The sequence below is a fragment of the Myxine glutinosa genome, chromosome 4, assembly GCF_964187855.1.
Source record: "Myxine glutinosa chromosome 4, kmMyxGlut1.1, whole genome shotgun sequence".
In the NCBI taxonomy this organism is placed as follows: domain Eukaryota; kingdom Metazoa; phylum Chordata; class Myxini; order Myxiniformes; family Myxinidae; genus Myxine; species Myxine glutinosa.
Window position 1 is genome coordinate 102,558,258 of NC_136264.1, and position 12,812 is coordinate 102,571,069.

The 12,812-nt window shown below is 53.8% G+C and overlaps 2 non-coding genes across 2 annotated transcripts; both read right to left on the reverse strand.

Moving 5' to 3' along the window:
• Nucleotides 1–2,615: 2,615 nt before the first annotated feature.
• Nucleotides 2,616–2,807, reverse strand: LOC144891899 (U2 spliceosomal RNA). The gene has a single exon (XR_013623308.1). It is a non-coding gene; the product is annotated as a U2 spliceosomal RNA (small nuclear RNA).
• A 7,375-nt stretch (nt 2,808–10,182) lies between these two features.
• On the reverse strand, nt 10,183–10,374 carry LOC137426345 (U2 spliceosomal RNA). Its single transcript, XR_010984301.1, has one exon. It is a non-coding gene; the product is annotated as a U2 spliceosomal RNA (small nuclear RNA).
• Between the last annotated feature and the right edge of the window lie 2,438 nt (nt 10,375–12,812).

Here is a 12,812-nt window from a genome sequence, read left to right on the forward strand (position 1 = left end):
CAGCATAGTGGTCTGCCGGTTTCCCGAGGACCACCCGAAACGCACGTTTTCGGCTCCGCCTGTACAGCTTCTGCAGGCGGCTAGCCTCCTGGGGGTCATATCTCGGCCCGGCGATACCAGCCCCATTGGGCTGGTCAGACCTGGGCCAAGCAGGACGTGTGGGAGCGCCCGCGTTACGCCCGCCGCGCGAAGGTCGACAACGGTCGACCAAAGCTCTGGTGAACTCGTCGCAGGCGCTTTCAAAATCATCCCACCCATCCGCCCTACGGAGGCACTCCACCCACACTTCAGGGAAGGAGGAGCTGGCCGCTGCATCACCCGGGGGGAGAGCCGGTCGAGGGGTCGGGGCCGCGTCTCGGCGAGGCGGGGGAGGTTCAGGCCTAAAGGCAGGAAGGGCGGGCGGGGCTACATTTGCAGCTCCGCTCGCCAATTCAAAATCCCCCACCTCGCCACCACGCGCCTCTCCCCCTCTCCCGTCGCACAACCCCCCCGGGACCTCCACACGGTCCTGGACCTCCGGTGAGTGGACCCACTCTGGACCCACTCTAGCTCGGTGAGGCGGGGGAGGTTCGGGCCTAAAGGCAAGAGGGGCGAGTGGGGCTACGTTTGCAGCTCCGCTCGCCAATTCAAAATCCCTCGCCTCGCCACCACGCGCCTCTCCCCCTCCCCCATCACACAACCCCCCGGGGACCTCGGCCACAGCCTCCCGCAAGAAGCCATCACAGGCTTCCTCGAAACTCCGTCCCTCGGGGGCCTCGAGAATGGCTGACACCCATTGTACCCACCGCCGGGATGCCCCCTCTTCCGATTCAACACTTTCTATAGGCTGGGGGGCCTCCACTAGAGGAGGACCCCCACCCTCCGGAAGCACCGGAGACTCGGCACAGTCGGCTCTAAATCGGACCGACAGGGGGACACCAACTGGGGACTCGGATACCCGACTGGACTCGAGCACAAGCCCGGTCCAGTCGTGCCCTCCAGAGGTACGACCCACACACGCGGGTCGAAATTCCAGGGTCGGTCGCCTCCCGTTACCGCCAATCGTTTGAGAAACGCGGACACACGGCCAGGCAGCGTCGTCTTCCGAGCCATAGCTCTCGGACGCCGCGGCCGGGCCGGGGAGAGGGACCGCCGCCGTTCTAACCCGAGAACGCCCAACGCCGGAACCTACGTCCCGACGCGCGCGTTCCGGTCCGACGGCGGCGGTCCCCATTCTCTTTCGGGTTAATAGGCGATCGACTAAGGAACCCGCGACACCGGCAACGGCAGGGCGTACCTTTTTATCCTCTCTCCGATGAGTTTGGAAATGGTTCGCCACCTTCCGCGCCGTGTCGTACTCCAGGTCGCACCTCGAGCACTTGAATGCTGTAACATACACGGTCCCGACATGGATCCGCTCCTGATGTCTCTGTAGGGTCTGATATGTATAAAACGTTTCCTGGCACAACGCGCAGGGCCATCTGTCGGGAAGCGGATAAGCAAATACCTGCGTCTGGGGGCCGGCGAAGGCCAAAGCCTCGACGTCGACCATCCGATGCAGCCGAGCGATGTGCCGGCGCCACCCCGCGGCCGTGGAAAGAAGCTTACCACAATGCTCGCAGGGGAACCCCCCCGCACCGCCGGCTGCACCTCCGCCTCCACGATCGGGCCTCAATCCGTCGCACTCCATTGGAGAAACCGTGTAAGGTCGGGAGTCCTCGAAACCTATAAAAACAGTGAAGACACATATAAACACACTTATAAAACCTATTAAACTGATAAGAACAGAGTTATTAACATCAATCTTAGCCAAAAGGCCGAGAAGCGACCCCCTAATGTGTAGCCGATTAAAGGTTGTTGTGATTAAAGGGTCAGGAGCCCTTCTGGGGAAAAGGAGACCGGAAACGGAAGAAGAAAAGACACGAGGTCCTGGAGAAGCGGCGATTCTCTTCTTCTTCCTCGCCCAGCGCCGAGAAGAGCGGTATCGATATTGAGCAGCGTGGGGAATGCTGCGTTTACAAGCCCGTCTGGCGAGAGGAGTTACCGGGACGTGTGATTATCCATTTACACGTCAAGTCGCCGTGGGTTCGTGCACGGAACCAAGCGTCCGGCACAGTTCGCTTCACCGTCTACAAGGACGCGTACGGGTCGCACCTTGGGCCTCGCGCGCGTTGCAAGCCGCGCTTGGTTTTGCCCCGTTGCTTGGCAAGGAGGTGTGCGCTGCAGCAGCTGTCCCCGGTACGAGACGTGCACGTTTGGAGCACGTCCGCCCGGGGTTCGTTCAACCGCCCGTGTGCGGAGAAGAGAGACATTGTGAGGGACAGTGACCGTGACCCAAGTGGTCGTGAGTGGGGACAGGGGGGGACACATATGTAAGATGGCCATCTGCGTAATATTGATTGTGGATTGTTGATGGTTGTTGATTGCTCGGGGAATATATTATTGATTACTCCGGATCCTTGGTGTGGGGTTTCTTATTGACTGGAATTCATATTGATTGCGTTACGAAAGCGTATAAATCATAGATCTTTCTGGCGGAGTTCCTCTCACGGTCCGGGGGTCACCGAGACCAGGTAGTCACCGGGAGGACCACGTAACACTTTATGATCTTTTCTTTGTTTTCCAGGTCCCCCCAAAGGGGGTGCACCGTTCCCGGAGGTACTGCAATACCGGGTCGATACGTGGAGCGGACGGAGCAAGCCCCTAATCCAACTCCCGATACCAAAAATCCATTTAATAGACTAGTCCCGCATTGCGGAACATATCAGCTATTAAACTGATAAGAACAGATACTACACTTGATCTTAGCCAAAAGGCCGAGAAGCGATAACGTAAGAAGTTTAAAAACGCTCTTTTCCACGACAATCGCATCTATGATTGACCGGCGACGATTCGCGAAAATCGAAAATTCCATCGAAATGTCCGATCTTTCGGCGCCTCCATTGCAGCTATGCATCTTCATTGATATCCTGGTATTAAACAATCCTGCTGTGATGTATATATTTTGTTTATCTTGAGAGAAATATAGGATTTATCATGTGAAGAAAACAGGATGACAGATTAGCGAAATGACGTCATTTCCTCTGTGCGTCAGAGCCGCGTCCCATGCGTAAAAACCCGGCTTGCAACCGAGATTCCAATGGAATTGGACATTAAACACACCAGCTGTTTAATACATTATAAATAATACATTCGACCTGAATTACAGGAACCCTAATGGGTATGGGGGTTTATGATTTTTACTGGGATCAAATCACGTGCTTTGTTGCGAAGCAGCGAAAAGGGGAGGAGTTCACGTGGTGCTTGTAGAGTTGTGCACATGACTTCCCGATGTTAATCCACTCGTACTCCGTTTCGGTTATTCCATCGAGCTTTGCAGGCTCCGCCCATCAGCGGAGGTCGAAGAGGAAGAGGGCGATGCTGGTTCGTACGATGACGTCATGAGGATCCGAGAAACGAGTGACCGAAAGAGAGAACTATTATTACAATGATTCAAATGAACCGATCTTTAAATAAGCTCGTTGATTCGTCGTTAACTGTGGAAACTAAAACAGCACTTGTGAGAGAGCATACCTCCGCCATGCTGAACATTTTACATTTTGTATCCCACGACCAGGTCGGGCCGAGATTCGGACCTGAAACATAAGCTAAGCGGCTTGTTAGTCAGGTTCACTATGTTTTTTCGTTCAATATTTTTCGGAGATTAGCAAAACTATACATTTTTGGAATATTAAGAGCATGAGGATTCCAAAAATTAATGTTGGCATTTGCTTAGACACCTTTGTGAAAATGACACTCATGACAGTGATGAAGATCTGTAAACGCATATTCCTGAAGGGTGTAGACCGAGTACAATTACCTTTGTTTGTTGCTTTTCTATAATCATGAGCACTATTTTGAGGACTTTATTGGATTCCTTGACCCAGAAAACATAGGATTAGCATAATTAATTAAGTTTCCAGGTTGACTCGAAGCCTAGATAGCGCAAAATATGTATTTTATGGCGGCCATATTGAAAATCCAAAATGGCGGCCATGCAGGTGTCTGTGCAAATGCCAACATTGATTTTCGGATTCTCCATGCTCTGATGATTCCAAAAATGTACATGTTTGCTAATCCCAAAATTTTGAACGAAATTATATTTGTTAACATAGTGAACCTGACTATGTTCTTGCCACCGAACCAACTCATCCACCAAGATTAGTCATAACTCGTCCACAACGTTTATAAATATCACACTGAAGGAGCTGTGCGCCCACGTAGTCGGAAGAATGGACGCGACAAAAAGCTGGAATTCGTCCGAGTTTCTTTATTGTCACAAAACAACTCGGGTACTCTGAAAAGCCCGTTTATCGGGCAGCAATATATATACACACATTATCCCGGAGCGTTTGCCCGGGAAAGGCGAGAGGGGGCGTGGCCGGGCGTCCTGGCCGCGGCCTGGCAAGTCGAGCGCGGGCCTGCCCGGGCGTCCTGGATGAGCCCGGCATGGTGATCGCTCCGCGTCCTTGGTAGGTGCAAGGCGATTGTGTAAACCCAGCGGCAGCCGCTACACACGTCCCCCCAGAATCGACTTGCACCGGCAGGGTCAATTTGAGGGGGGTCCTGATGACCCGGCCGAAGCGACCCCTGGCGGGTCGTGGGGGGGGGGGGGTCCGGTGTGGTGGTGGGCGGTCGAGTGGGGGGCACCGTGGACGGGGGGCAGCCTCGCCGCGGCGGAAGGGCCAACCGTGGCGGTTGGTCGATGTCCACGTGCGCCGGCTTGAGGCGGTCCACCGCAATCCGGTCTGACCTGCCGCCGATGTCGATGACGAACGACTTGTCATCCCGTCGCAGGACCCCGAAGGGCCCGTCGTACGGCGGCCGGAGTGGCCCCCGATGTGCGTCATGATGCACAAAAACGTACTCCGCTGTGCGAAGCGCTGGGGGGACGTAGGACTGGGGGTCACCGTGGTGGGATGTTGGCACGGGGGCAAACCGTCGGGCGGCCTCCTGGAGGTCAGAGCGCTGGTGAGCTGCGGACCAGGGACTGGTAGCATCGGGCACGAATTCGCCCGGGACGCGTAGCGCCTGGCCGTAGACAAGCTCGGCGGTGGATGCCTGGAGGTCCTCCTTGGGGGCCGTGCGGAGGCCCAAAAGGACCCACGGCAGCCGGTCGGCCCAACCGCCGTCTTGAAGGCCGGCCATGAGCGCGGCCTTCATGGAGCGGTGGAATCGCTCGCAAAACCCGTTGGCTTGGGGGTGGTAGGCCGTAGTACGGTGGAGCTTGACCCCCAGGTTGCGGGCGACCGCGCCCCACAGCTAGGAGGTGAAATGTGGTCCGCGGTCTGACGAGATGTCCGCCGGTGCACCGAAGCGGGCGACCCAGGTGGCGATGAAAGCCTGCGCCACGTCGGCGGTGGTGGTGGAGACGAGGGGAACGGCCTCCGGCCACCTGGTGGTCCTGTCCACCATGGTGAGCAGGTGTGTGAACCCCCGTGACGGGGGGAGGGGGCCCACCAGACCCACGTTTACGTGGTCGAAACGTCGTTCGGGCACGGTGAAAGGTGCCAGCGGGGCCTGGGTGTGTCGGTGGACCTTGGCCCGTTGGCAGGCCGTGCAGGTGCTGGTCCAATCGCGGATGTCCCGACGAAGGCCGTGCCAGACGAATCGCGCCGACACCAGCTTCTGGGAAGCTTTCCGGCCTGGGTGGGAAAGGCCGTGGAGGGAGGCGAAGATGCGGCGTTGCCAGGTGATGGGCACGATGGGGCGAGGCTGGCCTTGGGAGATGTCGCAGAGCAGGACAGTGTCCGCGAAGGGGATGTCGGCCAGGCGGAGGCCCATGTCCGCCGCCCGGAGGGCTTGCACCGTGGTGTCGGTGGTTTGTTCCGCCGCCATAAGCGCAAAGTCCACGCCCAGGTGGACCGCGTTCGCGCTGGCCCGGGAAAGACAGTCGGCCACGGCGTTGTTTTTGCCGGTGACGTGCCGGATGTCCGTGGTAAACTCCGACACGGCGGAGAGGTGGCGCTGTTGGCGGGCCGACCACGGCTCCGTGACCTTGGCCATGGCGTAAACCAACGGCTTGTGGTCGACGAACGCCGTGAAAGGTCGACCCTCCAGGAGGTGGCGGAAATGGCGGACGGCCAGGTGTAGACCGAGGAGCTCCCGGTCAAACGTGCTGTATTTGAGCTCGTTCGGCCGGAGCTGCTGGCTGAAAAAAGCGAGTGGCTGCCAAACCCCGTTCACCCATTGCTCATGTACGGCGCCCACCGCGTAGTCGGAGGCATCCGTGGTGAGGGCGATGGGAGCGTTGAGCACCGGGTGAGCGAGCAGTGTTGCGTCGGCGAGGGCCCGCTTTGAGCTTTGGAAGGCCGCATTCATTGCTGCGGACCAGGCGATGTTGTGCTTGGCCGGCTTGCCCCGGAGGGCTTTGTAGAGGGGCCGCATGAGTTGAGCAGCGCGGGGCACGAAGCGGTGATAAGAATTCACCATTCCCAGGAATTCCTGCAGGGCCTTTATGGTGCGGGGATGCGGGAACGTGGTGATGGCCTCGACCTTGGTTGGCAGCGGCACGGCCCCGTTCTTGGTGATGTGGTGGCCCAAAAAATCAACGGCCGTCGTGCCGAAGTGGCATTTGGCCGGGTTGACGATGAGGCCGTGCTCGCTGAGGCGCCCGAACAGTGTTCGGAGGTGGAGGAGGTGCTCGGCCCGGGACGTGCTGGCGACGAGGATGTCGTCCAGGTAAACGAAAAGGAACGGCAGGTCACGCAGCACGCCGTCCATCAAGCGCTGGAACGCCTAAGCCGCGTTCTTGAGACCAAATGGCATCCGCAAGAATTCGAATAAGCCGAACGGCATGATGACTGCCGTTTTAGGGACGTCGGCCGCCCTGACAGGTACCTGGTGATATCCCCGTATGAGATCAATTTTCGAAAAAATGACCCGTCCCGCCAGACGGGCGGAGAAGTCTTGGATATGCGGGATCGGGTACCTGTCGGGGGTGGTAGCGTCATTGAGATGGCGGTAGTCGCCACACGGGTGCCATCCACCCCCCGGCTTTGGCACGATGTGCAGTGGCGAGGCCCACGCGCTATCGGTGCGCCGCACGATGCCGAGGTGCTCCAACGCGTCGAATTCGGCCTTCGCCACGGCGAGCTTGGCTGGGTCGAGGCGGCGGGCCCTGGCGTAGACCGGCGGGCCCGTGGTTGGTATGTGGTGCTCGATCCCATGCCGTACTGCGACGGCCGAAAACGTCGGCCGCGTGAGGGCCGGGAACTCCGTGAGCAGGCGAGCAAACTCGTTCGCCGCCGGGACGGCGCATGCCAGCTCGGTCGGCGCGGAGCTGCTCAATGTGCATACCAGGGAGCTGAAGGTTTCGGCGTTGATTAAACGACGCCGTTGGACGTCCACCAGCAGTCCGTGTGCGCAGAGGAAGTCGGCGCCTAGCAGAGCCATGGGCATGTTTGCGGTTACAAACGTCCAAGCAAAGCATTGGCCGCCGAAGCAGAGGGTGACGTTGCGCGGGCCGAAGGTGCGGATGGTCGATCCGTTGGCCGCAACCAAGGAGGGGCCGCAAACCGTGGATTGCCTGTCCTGGTCAGAGGCGGGTATGACGCTCAGTTGGGCGCCGGTGTCGCACAGGAAGCGCCGTCCGGACGCTTTATCCGTGATGAACAGTAAGTTGCCCGTGTGGCCGGCGCTCATGGCTGGTAATGAACGCCGGCCCGGCCGTTTCCCGGCCTGCCGAAGGTGCACGGGGGTCGGCATGTCCGGGCCTTCTGTCCGAACCTGGCATGATAGTAACACCATGCTTGGTCAGGTGGAGGCCCCGGTCGTCGTGCTGGAGGTGGTCGGCTCGGTGAAGCGGCCGCCAATTGCGTCGGCAGTTCGGTCGTCGACCGTGCCGGGTGCTCGGGCGCCATGGGTGTTGCGTTGGACGGCGGTGGGTCCCATGTCGCCGCTGCGATGCGCTGTCCTGCGGCGGAGATCTTGTCGGCTTCTCTGGCAAGGGCCCGGGGATCTGTGGTCGTCGTGCTTGCCAGGGCGAGGCGTACCGGGTTAGGCAGCTGACGGAGGAACAGCTCCCGGAACAGGAATGCCGGAGAGTGCTCGCTGAGCAGTGAAAGCATGTAGTCCATTCGCTCGGAAGGGCGCGTGTCGCCGAGCTCGGGCAGGTCGAGCAGGCGCCGTGCGCGTTCTGCCGATGGGAGGGCGAAAGCGTCGAGGAGAAGCTTCTTAATCGCGCCGTATTTGTCAGCGGCTGGCAGGCTCTCGAGGAGGCTCAGGGCGCGGGCCGCGGTGGCCGAACCGAGCGCTGCTACCACATGGTGGAAGCGGGTGTCGTCGGCCGTGATGCCTCGCAGGGCGAACAGGGAATCCGCCTGTGCGAACCAAACCGCCGCGTGAGCCTCCCAGAAGGTAGGCAGTTTAAGGGCGACTGCCGTGTCCATGTCGGTAGGTCACCAATGAAGGAGCTGGGGCTCCCACGTCGATCGGAAGAATGGACGCGACAAAAAGCTGGAATTCATCCGAGTTGCTTTAATCAAACCAAACACTCAGGCACTCTCAAAAGCCCGTTTATCGGGCAGCAATATATATACATATTATCCTGGAGCGTTTGCCCAGGAAAGGCGAGAGGGGGCGTGGCCCAGCGTCCTGGCAAGTTGAGGGCGAGCCTGCCCGGGCATCCTGGACGAGCCCGGCATGGTGATCGCTCCGCGTCCTTGATAGGTGCAAGGCGATTGTGAAAACCCAGCGGTAGCCGCTACAAGCTCCTATATATAATTTCTGCAAAAGTATAAGAAGCTCCAATATAATTTCAGGGACTTCCTGCAGTTTCAGTTTTCTTTCCTACTTTTCTTTTTTATCAACATAGAGTAACCAATCACAAATGGAGATAATTATATAATGCTGAAATTAGAGAAGTTCATGCAGTTTGTAAGAAGTTGATGATCATGTACTGATATTATAACATTATACTCGGATTGCTAATTTGTACAATCTCATTATGTGGCTACACTACAAGAGTAATCAAGTACTGTGGTCACCAGTGAAATGTTTGTGGAAGCTTGAAGCAACGATTGATGAAGTGTAAATGCGGCAGTGATGTTGGGATTGTTTTGTGACGGCAACACTGTTGTCGACTCTCTAAACCAACATCATCCCTGTCTTGTTTAGGACCTTTTTTAGACTGAAGTTTGTCATCCCCACATTGCCTTTTTAATTTAGCATAAATTGTTTATTAACTTGTGGAGAATAATCATGAGTGGGAAGATTTATTAGAGAGGACGAACCCACAAACCACTGCACAACTTCCCGATTCACTCATCAGAGTTTTCAAATTTAAATATCTCTCCAATTGTAAAAGCAAATCTTGAAGTTTTTCCTTTTGTTACGGATTTATGTGAATTACTATTCAGGTCTTTGCTTATTAATGTGTAGCCGATTAAAGGTTGTTGTGATTAAAGGGTCAGGAGCCCTTCTGGGGAAAAGGAGACCGGAAACGGAAGAAGAAAAGACACGAGGTCCTGGAGAAGCGGCGATTCTCTTCTTCTTCCTCGCCCAGCGCCGAGAAGAGCGGTATCGATATTGAGCAGCGTGGGGAATGCTGCGTTTACAAGCCCGTCTGGCGAGAGGAGTTACCGGGACGTGTGATTACCCATTTACACGTCAAGTCGCCGTGGGTTCGTGCACGGAACCAAGCGTCCGGCACAGTTCGCTTCACCGTCTACAAGGACGCGTACGGGTCGCACCTTGGGCCTCGCGCGCGTTGCAAGCCGCGCTTGGTTTTGCCCCGTTGCTTGGCAAGGAGGTGTGCGCTGCAGCAGCTATCCCCGGTACGAGACGTGCACGTTTGGAGCACGTCCGCCCGGGGTTCGTTCAACCGCCCGTGTGCGGAGAAGAGAGACATTGTGAGGGACAGTGACCGTGACCCAAGTGGTCGTGAGTGGGGACAGTGGGGGACACGTATGTAAGATGGCCATCTTCGTAATATTGATTGTGGATTGTTGATTGCTCGGGGAATATATTATTGATTACTCCGGATCCTTGGTGTGGGGTTTCTTATTGACTGGAATTCATATTGATTGCGTTACGAAAGCGTATAAATCATAGATCTTTCTGGCGGAGTTCCTCTCACGGTCCGGGGGTCACCGACACCAGGTAGTCACCGGGAGGACCACGTAACACTTTATGATCTTTTCTTTGTTTTCCAGGTCCCCCCAAAGGGGGTGCACCGTTCCCGGAGGTACTGCAATACCGGGTCGATACGTGGAGCGGACGGAGCAAGCCCCTAATCCAACTCCCGATACCAAAAATCCATTTAATAGACTAGTCCCGCATTGCGGAACATATCAGCTATTAAACTGATAAGAACAGATACTACACTTGATCTTAGCCAAAAGGCCGAGAAGCGATAACGTAAGAAGTTTAAAAACGCTCTTTTCCACGACAATCGCATCTATGATTGACCGGCGACGATTCGCGAAAATCGAAAATTCCATCGAAATGTCCGATCTTTCGGCGCCTCCATTGCAGCTATGCATCTTCATTGATATCCTGGTATTAAACAATCCTGCTGTGATGTATATATTTTGTTTATCTTGAGAGAAATATAGGATTTATCATGTGAAGAAAACAGGATGACAGATTAGCGAAATGACGTCATTTTCTCTGTGCGTCAGAGCCGCGTCCCGTGCGTAAAAACCCGGCTTGCCAACCGAGATTCCAATGGAATTGGACATTAAACACACCAGCTGTTTAATACATTATAAATAATACATTCGACCTGAATTACAGGAACCCTAATGGGTATGGTGGTTTATGATTTTTACTGGGATCAAATCACGTGCTTTGTTGCGAAGCAGCGAAAAGGGGAGGAGGTCACGTGGTGCTTGTACAGTTGTGCACATGACTTTCCGATGTTAATCCACTCGTACTCCGTTTCGGTTATTCCATCGAGCTTTGCAGGCTCCGCCCATCAGAGGAGGTCGAAGAGGAAGAGGGCGATGCTGGTTCGTACGATGACGTCATGAGGATCCGAGAAACGAGTGACCGAAAGAGAGAACTATTATTACAATGATTCAAATGAACCGATCTTTAAATAAGCTCGTTGATTCGTCGTTAACTGTGGAAACTAAAACAGCACTTGTGAGAGAGCATACCTCCGCCATGCTGAACATTTTACATTTTGTATCCCACGACCAGGTCGGGCCGAGATTCGGACCTGAAACATAAGCGAAGCGGCTTGTTAGTCAGGTTCACTATGTTTTTTCGTTCAATATTTTTCGGAGATTAGCAAAACTATACATTTTTGGAATATTCAGAGCATGAGGATTCCAAAAATTAATGTTGGCATTTGCTTAGACACCTTTGTGAAAATGACACTCAGGACAGTGATGAAGATCTGTAAACGCATATTCCTGAAGGGTGTAGACCTAGTACAATTACCTTTGTTTGTTGCTTTTCTATAATCATGAGCACTATTTTGAGGCCTTTATTGGATTCCTTGACCCAGAAAACATAGGATTGGCATATTTAATTAAGTTTCCAGGTTGACTAGAAGCCGAGATCGCGCAAAATATGTATTTTATGGCGGCCATACTGAAAATCCAAAATGGCGGCCATGAAGGTGTCTGTGCAAATGCCAACATTGATTTTCGGATTCTCCATGCTCTGATGATTCCAAAAATGTACATGTTTGCTAATCCCAAAATTTTGAACGAAATTATATTTGTTAACATATAGTGAACCTGACTATGTTCTTGTCACCGAACCAACTCATCCACCAAGTTTAGTCATAACTCGTCCACAACGTTTATAAATATCACACTATATGTCGTTTTTGGCCCTGTCTCGCAATGGTGAAGATTCACTTTAAAATTCTAGTGGCCGGATCCGAATCCGCATCTTCACCAAAATCTAATCATTTTGTCCGTGCCATATACACTTCCTATCTGCCAAATTTCGTCCGAATCCGTCCACAACTTCTTGGTATATCTTGTTGACAGACAAACAGACATGTGTGAAAATATAAACATATCCACCTTCGGTGGATGAGGTGAAAGGACATAAAATGTCACTGGCTCCGCCGTAGTTTTAGTAATTTTGCTCTTCGGAGTTAAAGGCTCCCAAAAATATGGGTCCATGCATGTCCGATAAATGGATGGGGATCGGTTGAAGTAACAAAATAGCCACCAGACGGCCATCTTGGATCTGATCTCGAAAAAAAATGACGTGCCTATGTAACCCATCATTCGTTATCTGTTTGCTAAGTTTGAACAAGATTGGCAAACACATGTCCGAGAAATGGTTGAGGACGTGTTCAACATCGGGTTTTTTACAACTAAAATGGCCACCAGCCGGCCATCTTTGATCGCATCACGAAACAAAATGATGTGCATATGTCATGACTCGTCTTTGTGCCAAGTAGGACCAAATCGGTCCATACATATCCAGAGATATGGTTGCGGATGCACGGACACGGCCAAATCCATAAGCCCCCGCTTCAGACTAATCCATAATCCATAACACGGCCAAATCCATAAGCCCAACGGGGGCTAATAATAATAAAATAATTAATTTCCAAATAATTGGCAAATAGCATACCGAATCCTCAAAATAGACCATAGTGACCACACATTTGTGTTGAAAGATTGGCCTGTAAAACCTTCCCTTTTGAAGAGGTAGACATCTGTACAAACAAACATACTGACATTGTATTTTATATGGTACATAATTGTGACCAAAACGTCTTCTTCTTAAAATATAGAACAAACGGAAAAAAACACAAGCAGTCCATCAAGCCGTGCGACTAAATATCTATTAATTACGTACTGTTTGAACGTCTGTTGCAT